The sequence below is a fragment of the Staurois parvus genome, unplaced genomic scaffold (genome assembly GCF_062004578.1).
Source record: "Staurois parvus isolate SC_StPar_1 unplaced genomic scaffold, SC_StPar_1.0 ptg000057l, whole genome shotgun sequence".
NCBI classification, from domain to species: Eukaryota; Metazoa; Chordata; class Amphibia; order Anura; family Ranidae; genus Staurois; species Staurois parvus.
The window spans coordinates 3178703-3201577 of NW_028317853.1; the positions used below are offsets into that span (position 1 = coordinate 3178703).

The following is a 22875-nucleotide window of genomic DNA, read 5'->3' on the forward strand; positions in this document are numbered from 1 at the left end:
AAAGAAAATGTGTTTGAGCAAGGGAACATCATGACCGGATCACCAGGTATTATTTTATAGAAAGCTGCAGATTTAAAAATACAGTAATTTACTTTAAATAAACATTAACATGTAATCGCTTATCTGAGGTGTTGGTGTATGGGTTTTAATGTACTTTAAAGTCCCTTTCAGTGCTGATTTTAAATGAACCCATACAGTGGGTTCCCCCTGCAGTGCATTGGTTAAGTGCTCATTTGGATAAGCCATTTCATGATTATAATATAATTTATGGATTCACCTTGATTGTCAAATTCACCACCATTTTATTGAAAAGGGCATTTTATGGCTATTATATACTTGATTGTTATATCTATTTTATTGGCATACATCACTATATTTGTATGAGATATTTATAGCATGTTTTGTATTTTTATTGTTCTCTTGCATACTAGCCCTGAGGAAGGGGGGTGGCCTTTCCTGCAAAACGCATTGTCTTACTTGATGCTCTTAACTAATAAAAGCATTTTAAAAAGACCTCTAAGTGATATGAAATTTTATACAGGAGCTCCTAAATACCTACCCTACTGTCTGACTAGAAGGAAGGGAATAGGTACAAATAATTATTTTATCCCTTGCACCTGCAGGCTTCCTCATCTTCGCACTAGTCCCAAAATACCACTTCACTTTGCTGCCTAGGCAGTCAGAGCCATCTGCCGTCATCACAAACAATGCAAGAGCAGCAGTCCTGCACTGTACAGGGGGACAGCAATGGCCCACCCTCATTCTGGTCCATCCGTGGTTGCTAGAATAGATTTAACAACAGCCTAAAGTAGAGCTTTAAGATTTGCTGATCCTTTTAAGTGAACTTATATTTTAATGATTGACCTTCTTCTTAAAATGTTAGCTACTGGACTGTCATTCTAGTCCAATGGCTTCAATATACTGACTCAATTACTTTTAACAAGTACACAAAAAAAGTCACAGTTCCTTATCTACATATTTGCTCCAGGTCTATAATTTACACAAAAGACAGCCTAGAATGGAAGCAACCAGGCAACTGTCATTTGCAAAAGTTAGCAATGGCTGACTCCATTTTTTTCTTGTCGGGACCAGTTTCATTTTACGCTATGCTGCTCATAAAAGTTTTTACCGAAACAAATGAAGATACCTGGAACCATTTCCATTATGGTTTGCATTTCTAGCATAGCAATAAAAGAGTTATATCTAGCAGCACATCTCGATAATATTTTTACGGTCAGCAGGATAATGTTCAAAAGGCTGAACTGGTCTGACCCAGTGTTTGGTTTCAGATCCCTGTGCTGATCGTGTCTACATGCCTTTCCCTCATGCTGACCCGCTAATCCCAGGGCATTTTTTGCAGTGGCTCAAGGGTGGTCTTCTAGTGTGAGCGGATGATACTACACAGTTCTATCATGCATTATCAGGTTTCCGGTTGCGTGTCAAATTGTGAACAGAAAAAAATAAAAAAGTCCTGAGAGAACTGGGACCCGGCTAACTTTTTATTGAATTCTGCTTTCCCATTTCCTAAACTCATTTTCCTAAAACTGATCTGCTGTATCAGTTTCTAAGGACACATGGGTTTACCAACTACACTGTCCAGCTCTGTGGGATGAAATTGGATATGGATGTCAAGTCAACTCTGATTCCAGCTGTACAAGCAGGTCAAGAACTTAACCAGTTATAAAGGAGGAAAACATTTAAAGAAAGAAAAAAAAAAAAAAAAAAAAAAAAAAATCAGATATCCAGCAATAAGGCTGTTAATAAAATAATTATTAAAATAATGGCAGCCTGATTATGGTTGTTGTGGACAACATTTTTTTTTCCCAATACCAAAAGTTGGAGAATCAAATAGTAGGTGTATTGTCTTTAGTAATTAAAGGCTATGTTCACTTTTGCTAAAATTCAGCTCCCCTATGTACCAATATACTATTACTGTACCTCAGTCAGAGAAAAATAAACGCTTTCTTTGATTTTGAGAACAAGGCCTTACCTTAGCCCTTGTTATATTTCTTAGAAAGCTTCATCACTGGCTGATATGAGGATGTAGGACAGAGAGACCAATAAGACACCAGTTTACTAGCTGATCTCATTGGCACACACATCCTACACAGAACTCATTAAAATACACAACCTTCACAAATTAACTATTTTTTAACAGCATCCCCAGGATCTCTCTATGCGAGCATTTGCCTGGCTTCTCCAGTGTCTCTTCAGACAGGCTCAGGCCGCATGCTAAACTCCCTGGGGCTGCATGCAGCCCACGGGACACCCCTGATGTAGTACAAGGGCTTGTCTGAGTGGATATAGAGTGACTGAATAGATTGTGTGTCCTCCTATTATATAGTTTTGGTAAATCTAAAGGAGGTTATAGAGAGATTGTATAGTGTATGGTCACATTTATACACCTAAGACTACCTAGTTGCTTGTCATTATGGCAAACCAAACACAGAAGCAAACACACATTTTACCACATGAAAAAAACGGTTGACAAATGCAGCAAAATGCACAGTAAAAAACATGCAACTCGCACCACACCAAAATGTCCCATGACCAACGTGTAGCACAGCCTGTTGAAATCAGCAGGCTGCCCTACGTGTGTCAATGGAAAAATTAGTCAAAAAAATGTGCTCCCTCTACTCTAAGTGTGAATGGGGCCTAAAAGTGAATTAGCTTTGTTTACACAGAACAACCAGGCTCCATTCACATCTGTGCATTTCCAAACGCATGGCAATCTGCACAGAAAATGCATGCTTTGCCATGCGTTTCAGAAACATGTTGCAAATATTCAACGTGCTTGTGTTGTCATTACATGATAAAGGCACCTCAAGTGCAGCAAACACACCAAAAACTGCGGTAATGCAACGTGCTCCGCTCCAAAAAAGTCCTGGAGCTTCTCTGGGGTGATTGTTGCGTGTAGACGTGAATGGGCTGCCCTATGTGTGACGAGTGAAAAAGCTCCAAAAACACCCAAAACAAACGCAAGTGGGAATGTGAGTTTTGCTCCATCCACTCCATCCTATGTACTTTGAATAAAGATGGTCATACACTAAGCAATGTAATTGTACAATCTCTGTACAATATCCTTTAGATTTACCAGAACTATGGAATAGAAGGACACACCTGAACAATCCATTCAATTTGTATCAAATCAGACAGGCCCTTGTACTACATAGCTGATTGGAGATCTAAAAGAGATTTTACAATCAGACGGTAAAGAAAGTGGGTGGGAGGTAGTATTGTAATGAGGGAGGTGTGGTCCAGAGTGGTGAACACGTCCTATCACACCCTCTTCTGTGATGCAACAAGGAAGTGAAGGCTTCTGAGAGATGGCCTCCAGCAGGGGTGTCCAAACTTTTTTCAAAGAGGGCCAGATTTGATAAAGTGAAAATGAGTGAGGGCTGACCATTTTGCGGCAAAAAAGAGAAACACATGATGAAAGAAAACAAAAGGCTTAGGCATATGTGGTGAAAGCGAAGGACATGGCAGTGTCCTCCATGTATACGCCATAGTAAGCACTGGAGGAGACTCGAGATGTTCACAGGAGGGAAAAAAAAAAATGAATGGATAACAGGAGCGACTGATATTGGTCATAACATATTTGAAATCTGTACTGGTTTCTCCCCCCCTAAAAAAAAGAAAAAAAGTGAAATTACTCTCACTGATTTCCTTCAATGCTTGAGAAGGGAGCGCACCTTCGCCTTTCATCGGCCTTGGGCATGCTCTGAAACGTGTCGCACTGCATACTGGACATCCCTACGTTATCAAGCTGACATCAACGTTGCACACCAGGGTGGGCTCCCTGTGAACATCTCGAGTCTCCTCCAGTGCTTACTATGGCGTATACATGGAGGACACTGCCATGTCCTTCGCTTTCACCACATATGCCTAAGCCTTTTGTTTTCTTTCATCATGTGTTTCTCTTTATGTTCCTCAATAAATGTACCACATATTGCACTTAGAGGCACTTTTCTCCTTTTTAGATATTGGCAAATTACCTGTGGGGCCATATTAATCATGATTAAGCACGAGATCCTGTGAAACGCGTTAACAGGTCCTGTATTCATGTGCTGGTGTTTTGTGTGTCCTATGGATCAATAAATACACATTATATCCATCTATCCTCCAGTGTACGGCTGACCCTTCTTCCTATTGCATCGTGTGTTGGTGGCGAGCCAGAGCCTGCACCTGTTGTGGATTGATCTGGATTCTTTACCTGAGCGGTATATCTTTGTTCTTTGGATGGGGCCGTATTAAACTGGAATATGGGCCACAATTGGCCCGCAGGCTGGATTTTTGGACATGGCTGGCGTACAGGAAGTGAATGCTGAGTGACAATCTACAGGAAGTGATGGAATCTAAAAATCATTTCAAAATTTCAGATAATCTGACAAAACTTTAAACCTCCTGTGGTGAGGTATGTGAGAGAAAAGCACATCAGGATGGCTGGGCAAAAAAAATTGCATTGGAAAATGCTTCTATTATGAAAAGTGAGATTCTACCCAAAAAGGTGAAGCTTTCCTTTAAGTTATAGGGTACCCAGAGACAGATGACAGTTTTCCAGTCTGGTCATTTTTAGATGGATCAGGGGACAAACTAAAGCAGGCCATAGACAAGTCAAAAATCGAACAAAACTTCGCATCTTTAGCGTACCACAATCAAATGTGCCTGTTTCAACATGCTGGGTTTGTTTTTTTTCCAGAAAATCGAAACAATTGGCATAATCGTATGAGCCATTTTAGTTTTTTCGATCGCCAGAACTTTTGTTTTTCAACTCGTCTATAGCCTGCTTAAGATTTATGGGGCACCTGAGGTCTCCACTGCCCAAAGCTTATCTGGAAGAATAGCGGTCAAAATGTTTAGAAAGCCTTGTCCAATTACTGGTGTCTTCAGTGCTCCTCCCTTGCCTCTCTCCATAGGAATACACAGGATGCATTCCCCAATATGACCATTCACATTAAGGGGAACAATGGCCTCAAAAGAGACGGCTTGTGTCTTGGACAGTTTTTAGGATACTTGAACATAATGTAGGGTTTACCAGACTAAGGAAGTCTATTCCCCCCCCCTCCCCAAAAAAAAAAAAAAAAAACAGTATATATGTTCCTCAATGAAAAGACAATACTCTCCAAGATCATTTATTTAAAACAAATGTGCCTGCAATGGTATCAAAATTATGTTACCATGCACAGGTAAGATGCAAATGTAAAATATTAACACAAAAAACACTCAACCAATAGAAAACTGCCAAAACTTTCCAGCCCTACAGAACAAATTTATATATTTATATATATTTATATATATATATATATATATATATATATATATATATATATATATTTATATATATTTATATATATATATATATATATATATATATATACACACCATTCATACAAATGATCATATTTAATGGACCAAACCTTCAATAAAACATGCCCAGGCTTCCACCTGTCTATTGGAAAGCCTTATGCAGGCCATAGACAGGGAGAAAACCGGCTGTTTTTTTGTTTTTTTTTGAAAAACGAAAAATCGGGCGACATTACCACTATTGGTAAAAAAAAAAGGTCAACTGATTTTCGTCCTGTCTACGGCCGGCAATTATATAGAATATACGCAGAAGAAGAAGAAATAGAATATGAAGAAGAAGAAATAGAATACAAATAAAAAGAAGAAATAGAATATGCAGAAGAAGAAATAGAATATGAAGAAGAAGAAATAGAATACAAATAAAAAGAAGAAATAGAGTATGCAGAAGAAAAAGTTGCAACATAGTACCTATTTGTATCCATTTCAGATACAGATGTTTCTATTCGGATACAAATAGATACAATGTTGCTAAACTTTTAAATGTCAAATATAATATCGGACTGAAATTCTTTTTTTTTCTTCTTCATATTCTATTTCTTCTTTTTCTTATTCTTCTTCATATTCTATTTCTTCTTTTCATTCATATTCTATTTTTTTCCTTTTCTGCTTTTCCTTCTTTCATGTCACTGCTCATGCGCATTTTTAAATATCAGAAAAAGATCGGCAAATTGTCCATCATTGCTGCGAAAATTGGCAGAACAACAAATTTGGCCGATTGTTTTCCAGCAGGACCGATAATCTAAAAGGTAAAAAAAAAAATCACGAAAAACGGCCGACCGGTTACCGCACTAACGATCTGAAAATCGGCCGATTTTTTTTTTCGGCCGATTTTCGGTCGTTTTTCATCTCATCTATGGCCCGCATTAGATTTCATTCTCTTACTAGTAGAGAAAGAGCACCTGGAACCTCTCTGACCGCTATCAGCAACAGACACATTGATTTTTTTTTTCTCTTTAGCAGTTTTAGACCCTGAATGAGTTGAAGAGTGCTGTAACTTGCCGCGAATGTGACAAGGACAATTACCTACCTGAGCGCTTAACTCATAATACAATAGAAAAGGGTAAGAAAAGCGCCCGCCACACCTCATGTCTGCTCTGTATAACTCCTGCTAATCCTCCCTCTATGCCAGATGACAGACAGATTGTTGTCAAAATGCTAACAGATTACCAAGAAAAACAAATCTTGTGTGTTTGAAAGCAAACAGAATGATGGTATATTAATAGTCGTCTCTTTGGAAAGGGAACTGCTCAGTTCACTGGCGTTTTATAAACAAAAAGAGCAAAAAGAACGGCACCGAAGCTCTGTTTTTTTAATCCATTATTTCTATTCTGCAAACTCTTCCGGGTAGAACTCTTATTCCTAGTTTTCATGTTCATAAAATTAAACGTTCTACATGTTTACACTAGGTATGGTGCTATAAAAGATGTTATCGAAACTGAATTATCATCAAGCAGTTCATGCCGTACAGAGTCCAGTAGCTGCTCAGGGTCTAGAGCCAATTGAAGCTGCAAGACAAGTTTGGTGGAAGCCGTAGGACAGTGATAGACGGGTTTACCAAGGATGAAAATAAATGAGGCTATTGTGCCCGAGCCTTAGTCAACAATCAGTGCAAGATACAAAGTGCAAGGATCATTGGATTTAGTACTTTTATTACTTTTCTTTTTTTTCCCTTTCTTAATCTTTAACTACCTCAAGGAGGACCATTGCCTTCGTAACATCAGATCGACCATTTGTTAAATGTATTAAATTCTATATAAATTGGTACGTCTTTCAGATCTTTATACCTGAAGCCATTACCAATGTAACATTGCTCATTTACACACAAACATGTTTTGAGAGATGAGATGTGTATATGGCCTTCAGACAACAAGCCCTATTATGTTGTTAAAATACACAGTACATACAATGGATGGCGTGCCAGCTTCTATGGGTTGTCACATTTTTACATATAAAATCTAAAAGTTCAAACAGAATATTATACAAGAAGCAAAATGCAGTAACGCCTAAGGCTCCATGCACACTGGGCGTTTTAATAACGCTGGTTGTGTTAGCTGTGTAAAGTCACCTTAAAATGCAAGTTTTTCAGTGTTTTTGCATTAGAGTTTAGCTGCACTTGCAGTTTTCTAGCATTTTATTTTTACCCCCCAAATTTTTTTTTATTTTTGCTCAAAAAAAAAAAAAAAAGTACAAAAACAGTGATTTGCAGTGTTTTTCAGCATTAGAGCGTTTTTTACAGCTAAAAAAAACCCCTCCTCTATAAACCCACTAATTTTTGTTCCAGCCCAAAAACACTGATTACAGCCTATATGTGCATGGACACATAGGATAACATGCTGGGGAGTTTTTTGGCTTTTGGCGTTTTTCCCTACAGCCAGTAAACAGCAGCTGTAAATATGTTCAGTGTGCATGAGGACTAAAAATCAAAATTCACATTACCAAAGTCAAACCAGTATGCTGTGCCCAGGCGTCCATGTCTTTGCAAATTGTACGTAAAAATGCTCCTTACTATGACAAAAATAATATAAATGCTCCATACTTCGCGTACCACTATATAGTCAAGGAGCATCTCCTTGGGCTCAGACCTTTCATTTTACATTAGGGATCCATTCATGGACATTCAGTAACCACGAACAACAGATCACAATTTACATTACTGAAGCTAGACCAATTAGAAGACTATGGCCTCTTTCACACGGGCATTCCGAATATCTGATTTTCATCTGTCCATTTACGGATGAAAAACGGACCCTTGTGTATTTCTATGGACTTGCGGATGTAAACAGATGAACATCTGTGTACATCAGTTAATGTCCACATCTGTTTTTCTGAACAAAAGAAAACGCTATTTTTCTTCCGCAAAAAAACCCCGAAACGGTCCAAAAACGAATGTAAACCGTGAGCTGAACTGAAGAAAAAAAAATGGAACGCCTGTTTGAAAGGACCCTATGGGGTTGATTTACTAAAACTAGAAAGTGCTAAATCTGGTTCAGCTGTGCATGATAGCCAACCAGCTTCTAACTTCAATTAAGCTTTGACAAAATAAGTAAATAAATCAAAAGTTGATTGCTTTCTATGCAGAGCTAGTAGAGTAGATGCCATTGACTGATATAGTCGCTAGTGATCTGTCGCGGCTACAAATCAATCTTGTGCTACATCATTCCGTTACACGATACAAACTGCCAACTTGAAACGCACAACAAAATTAAAAAAAATAAATAAATAATGCAAATTGCTGCATAAATGGGATATGAAACTCTGTAAATACCTATGATTTCTTCTGTGAGAAATTGTAAAAAACATGCTTAATTGACAGTCGATTCAGGAAATATTCTGCATAAAGCAGATACAGCCAACATATAAATTGTCAATAGCTGGAAATCAGAGGAATGCATAATTGGGTGACTCTTTCACACCCATACAATTACACAGATCACAAGTCACATATCTGGAGACATCCGCGCCTTTAACAATCAGGTTCCCCAAGCTCAAGCTAAGATTTTAGCTGATCAGTTGCCCAGCGGAATGTGGAACTGGATAAAAGAACAGCCCACCCCACCAAGGAATGCCCAACTCTCCATTGTATGTCACTACAAACGAGTACTACAAGGATGACTAAATCAAATGATCTTGGATACACACTATGGAATGGAATGACATACAAAGAGAGGGGGGGAAATAAAATCAAAGTGCAGTCAGCCATACTGTATCAGGAAACACATTAAGAAAAAGCATACCCATCAGCTACTCAGGTCTGCAGTTTTATAAAAAATATTGGGTCAACTTTTTTGCCTGAAACTTTGCTCCTTTCATATGATAAACAAGCAAGCAGAGGATGTCCTACTGGCCATTCTGCAGGATAATCAGAAGAATCAGATGTCCGGTATAAAGAAAGAATCAAACAATAAAATGGAAATCTCTGATCCTGGCTGACAAAGTGTTATTAAACCCAGGATCCTGCATTCACTATATCTGGTCTCCCACAGTACACACAACATGGAAGTGCAATTATTTTAGCAAATATAAACCGCTAAATACCTTTTCTCATCAGCAGTTAGAGCAGTCTTGTGACCTCTATCAGTGTCCAGCCGAGCACTGGTTAAAGCTTGTAAGAATTTTCATTTTGCCCAAGAAAGATGCAGAACCCGACCTCTGTCTGGACAGTGCTGATTGGCCATGTGCTGGTCACATGCACTCCCCCAAGAAAAAACAAAAACACACACAACCTCTGTAGAAATACACACCAAACTGAGCATGTGCAGAGTGTCTCCACATGATATGTCTAATGAGATAAGAGGGGGGGACACTGGAAGAAGGAGGGATCAGAGAAGTCAGGATCAAACAGTATTTTTACACAATGCCGAGGATTAACCCCTTAGATTCCACAGTGGGTATAACAATCATGCTTTACTGCATATACAGAATGACTTCACTGTTCTGGGTTTAGTAACACTTTAACACTTTTGACATTTAATGCAGTCAGCCAATTGGCTGAATTGGACAAATTTATAGCTATTGGCACAGTGGCTTAGTGGTTAGCACTTCTGCTTTGCAGTAATTGGGTCATGGGTTCAATTCCCAACCATGGCGCCTCCTGCATAGAGTTTGCATGTTCTCCCTGTATTCGCGTGGGTTTCCTCCGTGTACTCCGGTTTCCTCCGACGGTCCAAAGACATGCTGGTCAGCATAAGAATGTCTACAAGTAGTAGAGATGATAGTCAACTAATCTGGCTACAAAAAGAACATGAGATGATCTTCACAACATAGGCATATTAAAAAGCAACAAGCAAACCAATACAACTTTATTATATTGGACTTCCCCTTTCCTCTAACCTAAAATTATTTTAAAATGTCCAGTGTAAGACATACATTTCCGACCGAAACATGGATGAAAATTAAATTTTGATTGTTGGTGAATAAGTCCTATAAAGCAGCCAACGTGTTGGCCAGGCTGTCATAGCTGCTAGCAAATACCTTCTCCCGATGAGGGAAGCCTTCCCCACCAGGAGAAGATTTTTGCTAGCGGGCTCCGCGGGAGGGATTCCCCTGTCAACACTGGCTGGTTGCAGAAAATAAATCCGCACCGTCTATGGCCTGCCTTATTTATTAATATGGCCCATGCTTGCTTACAGCAGGCACTCTCAGCTCAGGTTTTACTGTCTACTAGTAACTAGGCCATACTGAACTATATGGCTGCTCCTATTCTTAATACATCTCCTGTTCTAAATAGCTATGCTTGGATGTTCTACAAAGTAATTCACAATCTTTTGATCAGTTTGAAAAAGTTAATTTAATTGGCACGTAACATAAATAACATCCACCAGTTCTTTCTGAGTCAACGGATCCCGCCTGCCCAGAAGCAGCAATTGTGTGCGGAACATTGAGTGAGCGTGCACAGCAGGGGGACTCCTCCTAATGCTTATTACACATGTTGGAATAAATAAAGTGGACAATAGTCCCAAGCCAATTAAAACATTGGGGTGTTACAGCTGGCTTGTCCTATAAGGCAATCATAGGACAGCAAATAAGCTGACATCATGAAATAATCACAAAAAGATATTAAATTATTTGACATGATTTGTACACATCTAGTTGGATTTTTAAAGTGGAACTTCAGCCAGAAAATTAGGTCCTGCTAGATCACTTCATGCTGACCCCTTTTGCAGGTATAGCTATGTAAAACATTAAAAATAAGTGCCTATACGGTTTAAAATCCAGAAATACACTGTCTCACCATGCTCTGCACATGCTCAGTTGCTGTCTATTCATTCACTGTGCCTAAAATGTAGAGGCCGATCTACTGACAGCCTAAAGATTTACTGCTGCTCAGGGGCTCTGAACTCCAGCAAAATGGCAGCCTCCAGCAAAAAGAAACAGGAGCAATGCTGGAGGCAATTTAAAGAACACTCATTTTGGTAGAATTATTATTATTGTGGAACATATGCTCCTTGCTAAAGAACATTTTTTTAACAAGTTGCAATGGGTAAGCACAACGTATTCCAGCCATGTATTAAAAATCATCAAGGTGTAGTCAAGGCAAAACCCTTTTCTCTAGTTTTGCATACAGTGGGGGAGTATTAAAGCCCATCAAGTACACTACTCTATATACTATATCCAAATCTAAGAAAAAGGATTTCAGCTGGATATTAGTGTATTTTATTACCTGAATCGAAAGGTGGCCACAGAGACTGTTCAAACTCGAGGGTCCATTCACAGAGTAGTGTATTTCCAAGGTGGATACATCTAGAGGTTTGTAATCAATGGTCAGGCTGACACTGTCCACATTTCCACACACAAGGAGAAGTGTAGACACGACAAAGCACTGTAGAAAGTTTGTGTTTATTGCTGCTCATCTATTCCTAAATGCAGGAAATCGCTCCTTGTGCAACTACATGCACACAGCTTCAGAGCCCGCCATTGATGTGCACAGACTGTGCGGCCACAGCTAATCGCAAACACCTGTCTTTAACCACCACACAAATGCGCTGACCTGAGCGGTGTATGGCCCAGGAATGATCCCTTAAGTGGGCAATAGATGGATCAAAATTCAGCTGGTTCAAGAGGACCAGCCAAGTTTAAATGCATGTCTAGTGCCTCCCAATTCACAGAAGTCAGTCTAATGCAGCCTTTCTCAACCCTGGGGTGCCTTGAGGTTTCTTCAGGGGTGCCTTGGCATAATGTCCAAAAATTCCATAAAAAAACTTGTATACAAGCCATCGGGTGAAACAAGCCTGCCTTTTAGTTACACGAAGCCACCAGTTTTCATTGTGCACCATTACAACCCTCTAGCCACCAGCATCCAGACAACCAATGACATTGTCAGTTGATAAGGATGATGTCAGCTGGCTGCCCAGCATCCTAGTTTTACCCTCCCCTGCCCCTCTCAGTCAGTGCTAGGGTCACATTAGCTCAGTGATGGAGAAAAACTGATGGAGAGGAGAAACACTGGAATACTAGTCAGTACCAGTGTCCAAAAGTGTATTTGCTTTGGAAGAATAAATCACCTCTAATGTTGGGTATCCTACATGTGTGGATGTTGCGGCATTATATAAAACTATTAGAAAAGTTTTTCACATTTTAGAATGGGGTGCCTCGGGACTGTCCATAATTTTAGAGGGTGCCTTGACTGAAAAAAATTTGAGAAACACTGGTCTAATGATCGGCTCCTGTCAAATGCACTTGGTGCAAAAATTTTCTCAATTAGCAGTTGCAGCTGCTGATCAGTGAATTCTGACAGCAGAGAGTCCCGACTGTCAGACTACAATGGCACAGCAAAGAAGAGTCCTCTATTCACCTAGATTGTGTGGATGGAGGAATCAATTTGTTGTTTTCCATTCAGCCCGCTGGCTGAACAAAATAAAACGATCCACCAATGGCCAACCTTAGATAACCAACAGCTAGATAGTGTCAGGGCACAGCTAACCAATACAGTATATACTCAATTAGGAAGGCCTTCAATATACATACCCTGTTTCCCCTAAAATAAGGCCTACCCATAAAATAAGACCTAGTGCTATTTTTGGGAATTGCTAAAGTATAAGACCTACCCCGAAAATAAGATCTAGTTGTGATCAGGGCTTTTTTTCAGCCGGAACATGGCGGAACGCCATTCCACCTCCTCCAGTACTGGCCCTGCGCACACCCATATCTACTGTCTCTTATAAACACAGAAGCACGGCTGAAGTGACAGCACCATCCACTCCCACAGAACCTCCCTACCTCTGTACTCACTGTGGGACAGGGAAGGAACAGATATCTGTGGGCGCAGTATGCAGTGCGTTTAGGGGCGGGGCATCTCCTCCTAATGCATGGAAGCCGATGCCCCAGGGGTGATCACCGGCCAGTGGGGAAGAGGTGGAGTGGTAAGTGCACTTGGTGCACTGTATGGGAAGATAGGACCCGAAATGGGAGCTACTGTAGAGAGGGGCCGGCTGCTGACAGCTGTGTTTTGCAAAGCTAGCTAACCATATGAGGGCAGTGGAGGGGGAGGGGGGATGTGCAAAGGTGAGCTACAGTCAGGTGTTCCAGAGGTAAATTGAGTCAGGTGAGTGACAGACAGAGGGCATAGGTGAGCTGCGGCTGGGGGGGTGCAGAGATGAGCTGAGTTGCAACCCACCTTTGCACCCCCCGGCCACGGCTCAGCTCTGCAACCCCCCCCCCCCCCGGCCACGGCTCAGCTCTGCAACCCCCCCCCCCCGGCCGCGGCTCAGCTCTGCAACCCCCCCCCCCCCCGGCCACGGCTCGGCTCAGCTCTGCAACCCCCCCCCCGGCCACGGCTCGGCTCAGCTCTGCAACCCCCCCCCCCGGCCACGGCTCGGCTCAGCTCTGCAATCCCCCCCCCGGCCACGGCTCGGCTCTGCAACCCCCCCCCCCGGCCCGGCTCTGCAACCCCCCCCCCCCCCCCGGCCACGGCCCAGCTCTGCAACCCCCCCCCCCCCCCCGGCCACGGCCCAGCTCTGCAACCCCCCCCCCCCCCCGGCCACGGCCCAGCTCTGCAACCCCCCCCCCCCCCCGCCGGCCACGGCTCAGCTCTGCAACCCCCCCCCCCGGCCACGGCCCAGCTCTGCAACCCCCCCGGCCACGGCCCAGCTCTGCAACCCCCCCGGCCACGGCCCAGCTCTGCAACCCCCCCCCGCCGGCCACGGCTCAGCAACCCCCCCCCCCCCGCCGGCCACGGCTCAGCTCTGCAACCCCCCCCCCCCCGCCGGCCACGGCTCGGCTCAGCAACCCGCCACGGCTCAGCTCTGCAACCCCCCCCGGCCACGGCTCAGCTCTGCAACCCCCCCGGCCACGGCTCAGCTCTGCAACCCCCCCCGGCCACGGCTCAGCTCTGCAACCCCCCCCGGCCACGGCTCAGCTCTGCAACCCCCCCCCCCCCGGCTACGGCTCAGCTCTGCGTCCCACATCTGCAACTCACCCCTCCACCCTGCCTGTGGCTCATATCTCCACCCTGCCTGTGGCTCATATCTCCACCCTGCCTGTGGCTCATATCTCCACCCTGCCTGTGGCTCATATCTCCACCCTGCCTGTGGCTCATATCTCCACCCTGCCTGTGGCTCATATCTCCACCCTGCCTGTGGCTCATATCTCCACCCTGCCTGTGGCTCATATCTCCACCCTGCCTGTGGCTCATATCTCCACCCTGCCTGTGGCTCATATCTCCACCCTGCCTGTGGCTCATATCTCCACCCTGTCTGTGGCTCATATCTCCACCCTGTCTGTGGCTCATATCTCCACCCTGTCTGTGGCTCATATCTCCACCCTGTCTGTGGCTCATATCTCCACCCTGTCTGTGGCTCATATCTCCACCCTGCCTGTGGCTCATATCTCCACCCTGCCTGTGGCTCATATCTCCACCCTGCCTGTGGCTCATATCTCCACCCTGCCTGTGGCTCATATCTCCACCCTGTCTGTGCCTCATATCTCCACCCTGTCTGAAACTCACCTGTCAAGTCACCTCTGCAACACCTGACTGCAGCTCACAACTGTCATCAGCCGGCCCTCTCCATAGTAACCCTCATCAACAACTGCCTGCAGCTCACCTGTGCACCCCCTGTCCACACCTGGACATTAAAAAAAATAAGACCTACCCTGAAAATAAGACCTAGTGTGTTTTTTTTTTAGCAAAAAAAATATAAGACAGTGTCTTATTTTCGGGGAAACACAGATAGCTGTTTTGTAGATGGAAAGCAGACAGGTTACAATAAAAATAATCCCCTTTTTATAATGCAATTAGCGATCTTATATGTATCTTCAGATACTGAATCACTATAGTGCTATTTTTTCCCAAGTGCTAATTATGCGAAGCTCAGTGAAACACATCAGGTCCTGTGTAACACCTTTATCTTTCAGTCTAAGAAAAAAAAGTGACAAGTGGAAGGAAACTGGCCCTCTGACACATTGAAGGCAGCCGAATTGGAGCCAGCAGGAAAGTTACACAGGCTGTGGAAATAACAAAAGGTGCCCTACCTCCGCTCAAGCCTGACTTCAAATAAAACAGATTAGTCTAACACCCCCACTGATCAGGTGTTGGAGTCACAGTGCTGTTTGGCCGGACACAGCTGGAGTGTGTGACATGTGGAAGCTCTATACAAAAATAGGCAAAGTAACAGGACCAAAGCTGGCCATACCATGAGAGAATTTCGGATGGTTCCTGGTGAATTTGGCCGTACACCAGTATAATTGCATTTTAAAAATGTCCAATTTTAGAATGTTTGTTCCATTGTCTAACGGTTAGAAGGGTCAAATCAACATTCGTTTTTTACTTTAGTGATGAATATTCAAAAAGGAGTGGGGACTCACATATTCGCAAACAAATTCTAATTGTCATGGTGTTTTTCATTTGGAAAAATCATACATAAAATAAACCAGTTGAATACAACTGGAAGTCCATTCAAACAGAAGGTCAGGATGAAACTTGAAAGGATTTTGAGTATAATGAAAGGACTCATTCTACTGATGGCAAGGAAGAATCTTCTGACAATTTGTTTTATGAACGCTTAAACAAAAATTCTAACCAGGTATGATTAGCTTAAAGTGGTAGTAAATTCTGTATTATTACCTACAGGTAAGTTTATAATAACGCTTACTGCAGGTAAAATGAATATCTCCTAAAACATGCACCGTTTAGGAGATATTCCAAACAGCAGCAGCCGGAGACATCACGGACGCATGCGATCAGAGGAAACGGCATACTCATGCTATTCCTTCAGAGCTGTGTGCCGTGCCAAGGGCTCCTGTGTGTGTGAGCAGAAGTGACGTCATCATGGCTTGGCCTGTCAGATGGTCGGAGTCTGCAAACCCAGAAGGAGGACCGGGTGAAGATGGAAACCCGGTTAGCGGTGACAGCGCTCCACTAGAGAGCTTTGTTTAAAGGCAAGTATTTCATAATGTGCTTGTATGCGATCCATACTAGCACATTATGACATTACCTTACAGGGGGAACCCCCCCACAAGAGTCTTTACTACTGCTTTAAGCCAACCCCAGAGAAGTACTAGGACATACAGGGCAAATGACTACACGAGATCAGATGCATGCTATAGCTGAACACGTTTTTTTACTTATCTTCTGCACCTGCAGGCTTCCTAATCTCCATGTGACCAGTCCCCAAAAAAACTTTTCTTTGTAGCTCTGTCATCACCGGACGTCATTAAAAAGCATTTTTTTTACTTACCTTATCTCTTGCACCCGCAGGCTTCCTACTCTCAATGTGACCGATCCCTAAAAAACAGTTTTCTTTGTAGCTCTGTCATCTGACGTCATCACGTACAATGCAGGACCAGGAAGGCACAGGCAGACTGCTTGCTTTCCAGACACACATCCCTGGGTGCATACTGCCTCTAAACCTTAGTACCACTTGGTTCACTGTCCAGATGCACAGCTTTAAGCTTCACAGGTTGACGGCGGCGGGGCTAAACGGTGCACTTTTGCCTTCCGCCAGCACCAAAACATGCCAGTTCTCATTCACCAGGGATAAATGGCCATTATACATGAGGCCTCAATGTATGATCAATGGCCTTTACATCTGTGGTAGAGAGCCATGTCAACTGACCCTAAAACTCAGGGAGTCAACCTGTATGTTGTATAAATGTATTATTTATTTCAGGTACTTATATAGCGCTGTCAATTTACGCAGCACTTTACATATATATTGTACATTCACATCTGTCCCTAACCCTCAAGGGGTGTACATTCTAAAGTCCCTAACTCACATTCATACATACACATACTAGGGCCAATTTAGACAGGAGCCAATTAACCTACCAGCATGTCTTTGGAGTGTGGGAGGAAACCCATGCAGTCACAGGGAGAACATGCAAACTCCAGGCAGGTGGTGCCGTGGCTGGGATACGAACCAAGGACCCTAGTACTGCCAGGCTGAGGTGCTAACCTTTTAGCCACTGTGCTAAAATTCCTCTTATTCACCCAAGAGCTTAAACCAGCCCTCTCATAGTTATATGTAGTTATCAGGTGAACCATACAGTCCACATTTGTTCATATGTTTAAAAATACAATAAATGTGAATTTTGCGGTATTGCTTACGGTTTCCTAAATTGCTCACATGTACAAATGATCATTGGACAGCACTACTTCTTTTCTCAAACACATTGGTTAGAATTCTGTGGTTTTGTTTTTTCAATGTAAAAAGTAACCAGTACCAATTTTAAGCCACGCCCCTTTACCAATTTAGCCACACCTAGTCCTTGCCACATTACATGCCACTTCCTTATCCCCCTATACACTGTTCTCCCAGGCTGACATCTCTCTCGTTGGTGTTGCATCTCAGTAGAAGCAGATTGTATAGCCTTTGCTCAGGAATGACCCGCGCTGCATATACATTACATCCCATGTTTACCACAAAGCTAAGCTTCTAAACACCTGCCAAACGCAAGTTTGATCACTGGGCGCCACATGGCATTAATACGCATCTGTCAAAACATATTAGTCTCACTGCACGTATGCTGAAAGATCCACCCTTTGTCAGGTTGACCTGCACTCAGAGAAATTCTAATGGTTTTTGGGGTGTTTTTATTTAAAATATTTTAAAAGTTTGAGTTTTTCAAGTGATGTTTTACTATTTACTAAAAAATCTTGATTTTACAAATAAACATTTAAAAGTATACACTAAAGGCAAAAACACTTTTTTTTTTTCCTTCTTTTAGTTTTGGATAGAGTGGAGGGGGATTAAAGGAGAAGTACAGCCAAAGCTTTTTTGGTTCGTTCTGCACTCCCGTGACCAGGGGCAGACAGACAACTCATGGGGCCCCCGGGCAATAGGAGATCATGGGGCCCGTGTCCTCGCCCACACATAAACCACACCCCAAAAAAGCCTATGAAAGGTACCAGGGGCATCTCATGGGGCCCCCTACTGACCCTGGGCCCTCGGGCAGTGCCCGAATTCTTGAATGGTCAGTCCGCCCCTGCCCGTGACCCATTTTCAGCATTGGGCTGAAGCACGTTGTCTGCTGACATCACTCAGCCGCTGCAGGCTGAGAAAAGGTCCCGACTTTAAAGATCTGCTGAAAGCCTGAGTCAGACGCTCCCTCCCCCTCCACAGGCCAGCGCTCCAGTGAGTGCTGGCGGGCCAAAGCAGAGAGCAGTGACTGACAGTCACCAGTCTCTGGTCAGAGCGGCAGTGAGAACTTATGATCGCTGAGTTCTCACACTTAGAGCCAGCGGGGTCTGATGCTGCATCCACCTAGGTAAGTATGATTTTGTGGAAAAAATCCAATACTTTTCTTTTAAAATGCTTGTCAATTGTTATTGCTGTCTATGGCGGGGAAAAAAAAAGAAAAAAAAAATTTGACAAGGGTTATAACCCTTCCTTGCACTATCCAAAAATGGGAAACAAAGTTTTGCCTATAGTTCTATTTTAATAAAAGGATGCACAAATAATTTTGTTTCTACATGAAGAACAAATTCGCTTTACATGGTCCACTTAGATCTTAGATGTTAGAGAGCAAAGCAGCACTTCAGGAATTAAAATGATTCATGAACAGACTTTCCATCACTGATTGAGAGATGTATGTCTCAATCCAACCTAAAAAAGGTATTTATACATCGTTGACCATTTACGCAGTGCTTTACATACTGTATATGCACATCAGTTCCTTTCTCTGCAGGAACTTACAATCTAAGGTCCCCACACTGACATACTAGGGCCAGTTTTAGACAGAAGCCAATTAACCTACCAGTATGTCTTTGGAGTGTAGGAGGAAACTTAGCCAAGCACAGGGAGAATATGAAAACTAAATGACAAAAAAGGATTGTAAGACAGTCAGATTGGAAACCTTGTTCTACAAAATGGTCTTGTTATGGTCAGGAGTCCCAACTACTATCTTACATCTCTGGGTACATTAGTCATACTATTGGTGGGCAATGATATATCTGCCAAGGCTTTTCTTGTTGGGACCAGTCAATCCTGGGGGACTGAAAACTAGATACTCTCTCAGAGGCAGATAAGGAATTTTAACATGTTTGAAATCATTCCGATTGTTGAATCGGCCCCATCAATTAAAGATGGATTGATTACGGTAAGAACAATCATCCTTCCAAAACAGGGTCCAGCCCATTGTGAAATCATTTCTCACTTGTATCCCATGTGCAGCCTACAACTCACATTCGGATTTATGCCTTAATTTTTCGACTTTTCAGAGTTATTGGAAAAGGGCGTTGTAAGATGCTTGTGTTTCACACCCTTTATTCTGAAAGCCCCTATGATTAAATTTCATGGAATACAGGGAACACTCGATCACCTAAACTCACACTGGAAACACGATCTTTCCAAAGCAATGAATCAGTTCCGTACAGTTGAGGTGAGTGACCCCTGCAGACATACAGGTAAGTTCTCATGTCACTCCTTTGTATGACAGGCAGATGACTAAACAGATCTTATGCTCCAGTCGGGAAAAAAAAAAAATATATCCTTGATGATGTCACAGTCAGCAACTAATATTGACACCCCATCCTCCCAGCTGTGGGTTGCAAAACACATTCATTATAAGCAAAATCAGCCTTCTTTGGCTGCCCATGAAAGCATTTGGTTAATGGGTTTTAATTTGTAGAAGGATAGGAGTGCCTTCTAATAAATATAAACTCACCCATCTGGTTTTCAATGCTATGCTAAAATTTACACACCTAGGAGTTTTGGGGAAGGGCTTAGCCACTAAAAGGCAAATATACCTTTACCCAACACCCAAATACGTTTAAGGTAAACCCCACAATACCTAAGCAAAGATCCTTTGGGTGGTAAAGGGTATCAAACAGGTAGGAATTTTAACACTGGTTCCTTACTGTCCCCATACAATACAAGCAGCACATCGGTGCCTGTGCTACATAGAAACATGTAAAGTCTTGCAATATAACCATGCATATTTATGTTTTGCAGTAAGGAGCAAGGCATTTGCCTAGGGCAGCATTTTTCAGGGGGGCAGCACGACCCTCCTGGAAGAAGAGACAGAAGAAGGGACATATGCGGCTTGGGGACCAGATGGGATCTGAGAGAGGCTGCGGGCTGCTTGACTCTCATTCCCGGGGATGTCCAGAGCTGTGAAGATGTCTCTCTGTGTCGCTGGGAGTGGAGTGGCCGGTGTTAGTGGAAGGTTCTCTCAGGTGGGGGGGGGGGATTTTAGGCAGCGCAAATCCTAAATACACCACTGGTAAGGAGGTGTTATGGGTTGGTAGCCAGATTGAGAAGTAAAATATGAGCTCCATGCAATCTACAAACACCTTTAGATAATATGCTGTTGGCATCTTAGACTTAAAGCAGCCAAACACATATGAGCGATACGTTACATGTTTCTCAATGTGTGACAATGCTCAACATTATGTCTAATGGTGCAGTTCACACCTGAGTGTTTTGTTGCCACTTGTCATGAGAAAAAAAGTACAAGACCATTTTATCAGGCAAAATCAAACGTTTTTGGCCTCAAAGATTTCAAGCCCAATCAACCGGTCTCCTCCTCCTAGCAACATCAGGTCTGTGAACTAAACTGAGGATTCAGCGGTGTCCATGTTACAGGTGGAAACTTTTGTCTGCCTGTTGAGGGTCCTCAAGAACCTTTATGACCCCAGGGATGCCCATTACAAAAACTGTGGCAAGCGGCAGAGGGCCTGGGAAGAAATTGGGTGAGATGTTTTCCCAGACTTGTACATGACCCAGAAGTGGATTCTCTGTTCTCCATTATCAATCACAAGATGCATTCTGTAATTTCACCTCTTCATTTCCTCTTCTTCCACCAACAGCAATATGGCAGCTGCTACCAAGAAACATGGCATTGCGGACAAAGCTCAAGAGCTGTGATAGCATAAGACACTGCAACATCCCATATAAAAACCCTGGAAGCAGACACAATAACAAAGATATATATTCAAATAAAGCAATAACATTTTTCTGGCGTTTTGGCCACTTTAATATGGCTTGAGCCGAATTCATGAAAGCTCTGTGCAAGTTTCCATACCAATACTGCCATGTGCACCAGAATCAAGAAAATCTCACTACTACCACTTTTTGATCCTGCCACTATTGATGCAACAAATTCAAAAAGAACTAATCCACAAGTAAGCAAATTGGTGATAATAAAAAAACAGTTGACAGGGTTTGTGGGTTGCTAGGACACTAGCGTCCTAGCAACCAGTGACAAATCCTCAGCCCAATTCAGCTGCCTGCTAAGAGATTCCCCTGATGATAGATGAACGTGAACAAATGAGTGGAGATGCTGGCTGACACCATTGTCCCAATATGGCCATGGCAGCTGAATATGGAGGGGATGAGTCATTGGTTGCAGAGGCTAAGGCTATCCATATGCATTTAGATTTCACTTGATTCCTCTATTAATGCCAAACGTCATGGATAGAGGGACTTGACACTGCCAGCAGTTTTAATCTGGGGCTGAATTAGGTGTACTCACTGTTTGAACCCAACTCCTTCAATTTTACAAGCAAAATATGTCAAGTTGGGTTGTGTAAACAAAGATACCCACAGCTCGAATTTCATTCAATTCAGCCATATTTCTAGCATTGTATGGCCAGCGTAAAGCAGACATTCACTATCCTGAGTGACTTTAGATCTCTGCATTCCACCTTCTCTCTCCTCCACCGCCATAAAACCATAGATTTTTTTGCACCAACCCCATTAAGCCCTATTGCCATTCTCACCTGGACAAGAATGACATGTCACTTCCCCCGCAGCCTCTTAGGATATCGCTATCAGATATTGCAGGAGTAGAGAAAAGTGGTTGTGAGAAGAGCTGCTGGTCATCATCATGGGCCAGCTGCCTCAACCTGGAAGAGGCAGCCAGCTATCACAGAGGACCAAGATGGCAACACGGGAACTGGGCTGTAACATCGGACCAGCGGGTTGCAGCAATAGAACACGGGATCTGCTGTTCAAGTGAGTAGGCAAGACAGGTAAGGTTCGGGCAATGGGGGTTTAAGAGAAAACAAGCAGAGGGGGCAGTAAAGTTCCCATTTAAGTCAACCAACTTCCTTTGTCTCCTCCTTTTGAGACAAAAGGTGATGTGCCTACCAGCACGGAGACCTCCGGAGAAAGTCTTCCTCCCAGACAGCCAGGTCAGCACAGCTAAGTGGGATATATTACAATGAAACCGCAGTACAGACAGGGTGAGTCATACAATGAAACCAGCCAGGTGCTAGATTCCAATTATTTCAATTGCCACTTATATTCTCTACTTGTTGACAGGTGACTGAATAAATACACGCTGCCAAACGTGCTGTGCAGGCCACGCACAAACAGGCAATTAGATAAACAGGAATACATCATCTTCAAAAGTTGTCATGTCCGATTCTTTGGGTTTTTTTTTAATGTTAAAACTATAAAAAACAGATAACTAATCACTAAATGCCCCGAGCAGATGATTGACATTTCTTGGCAATGATCATTTTGGCCCAGATGTGTCCAGTCTTTGTTATGTCTTATGTGTCAGAATCGCTCGGATCAAATAACAATTCACGCCTGTATATGGAGATCTTTCCTGCAGTGGTCAAATTGGCCG

General features: G+C 42.8%; 1 protein-coding gene across 2 annotated transcripts in view; it reads right to left on the reverse strand.

Annotated features, from left to right (window-relative positions):
• The window catches only part of LOC149469936 (pleckstrin homology domain-containing family N member 1-like), a 72042-nt gene that overhangs the window by 35384 nt on the left and 13783 nt on the right, over positions 1 to 22875 (reverse strand). The gene's annotated exons all lie outside the window — the stretch shown is intronic.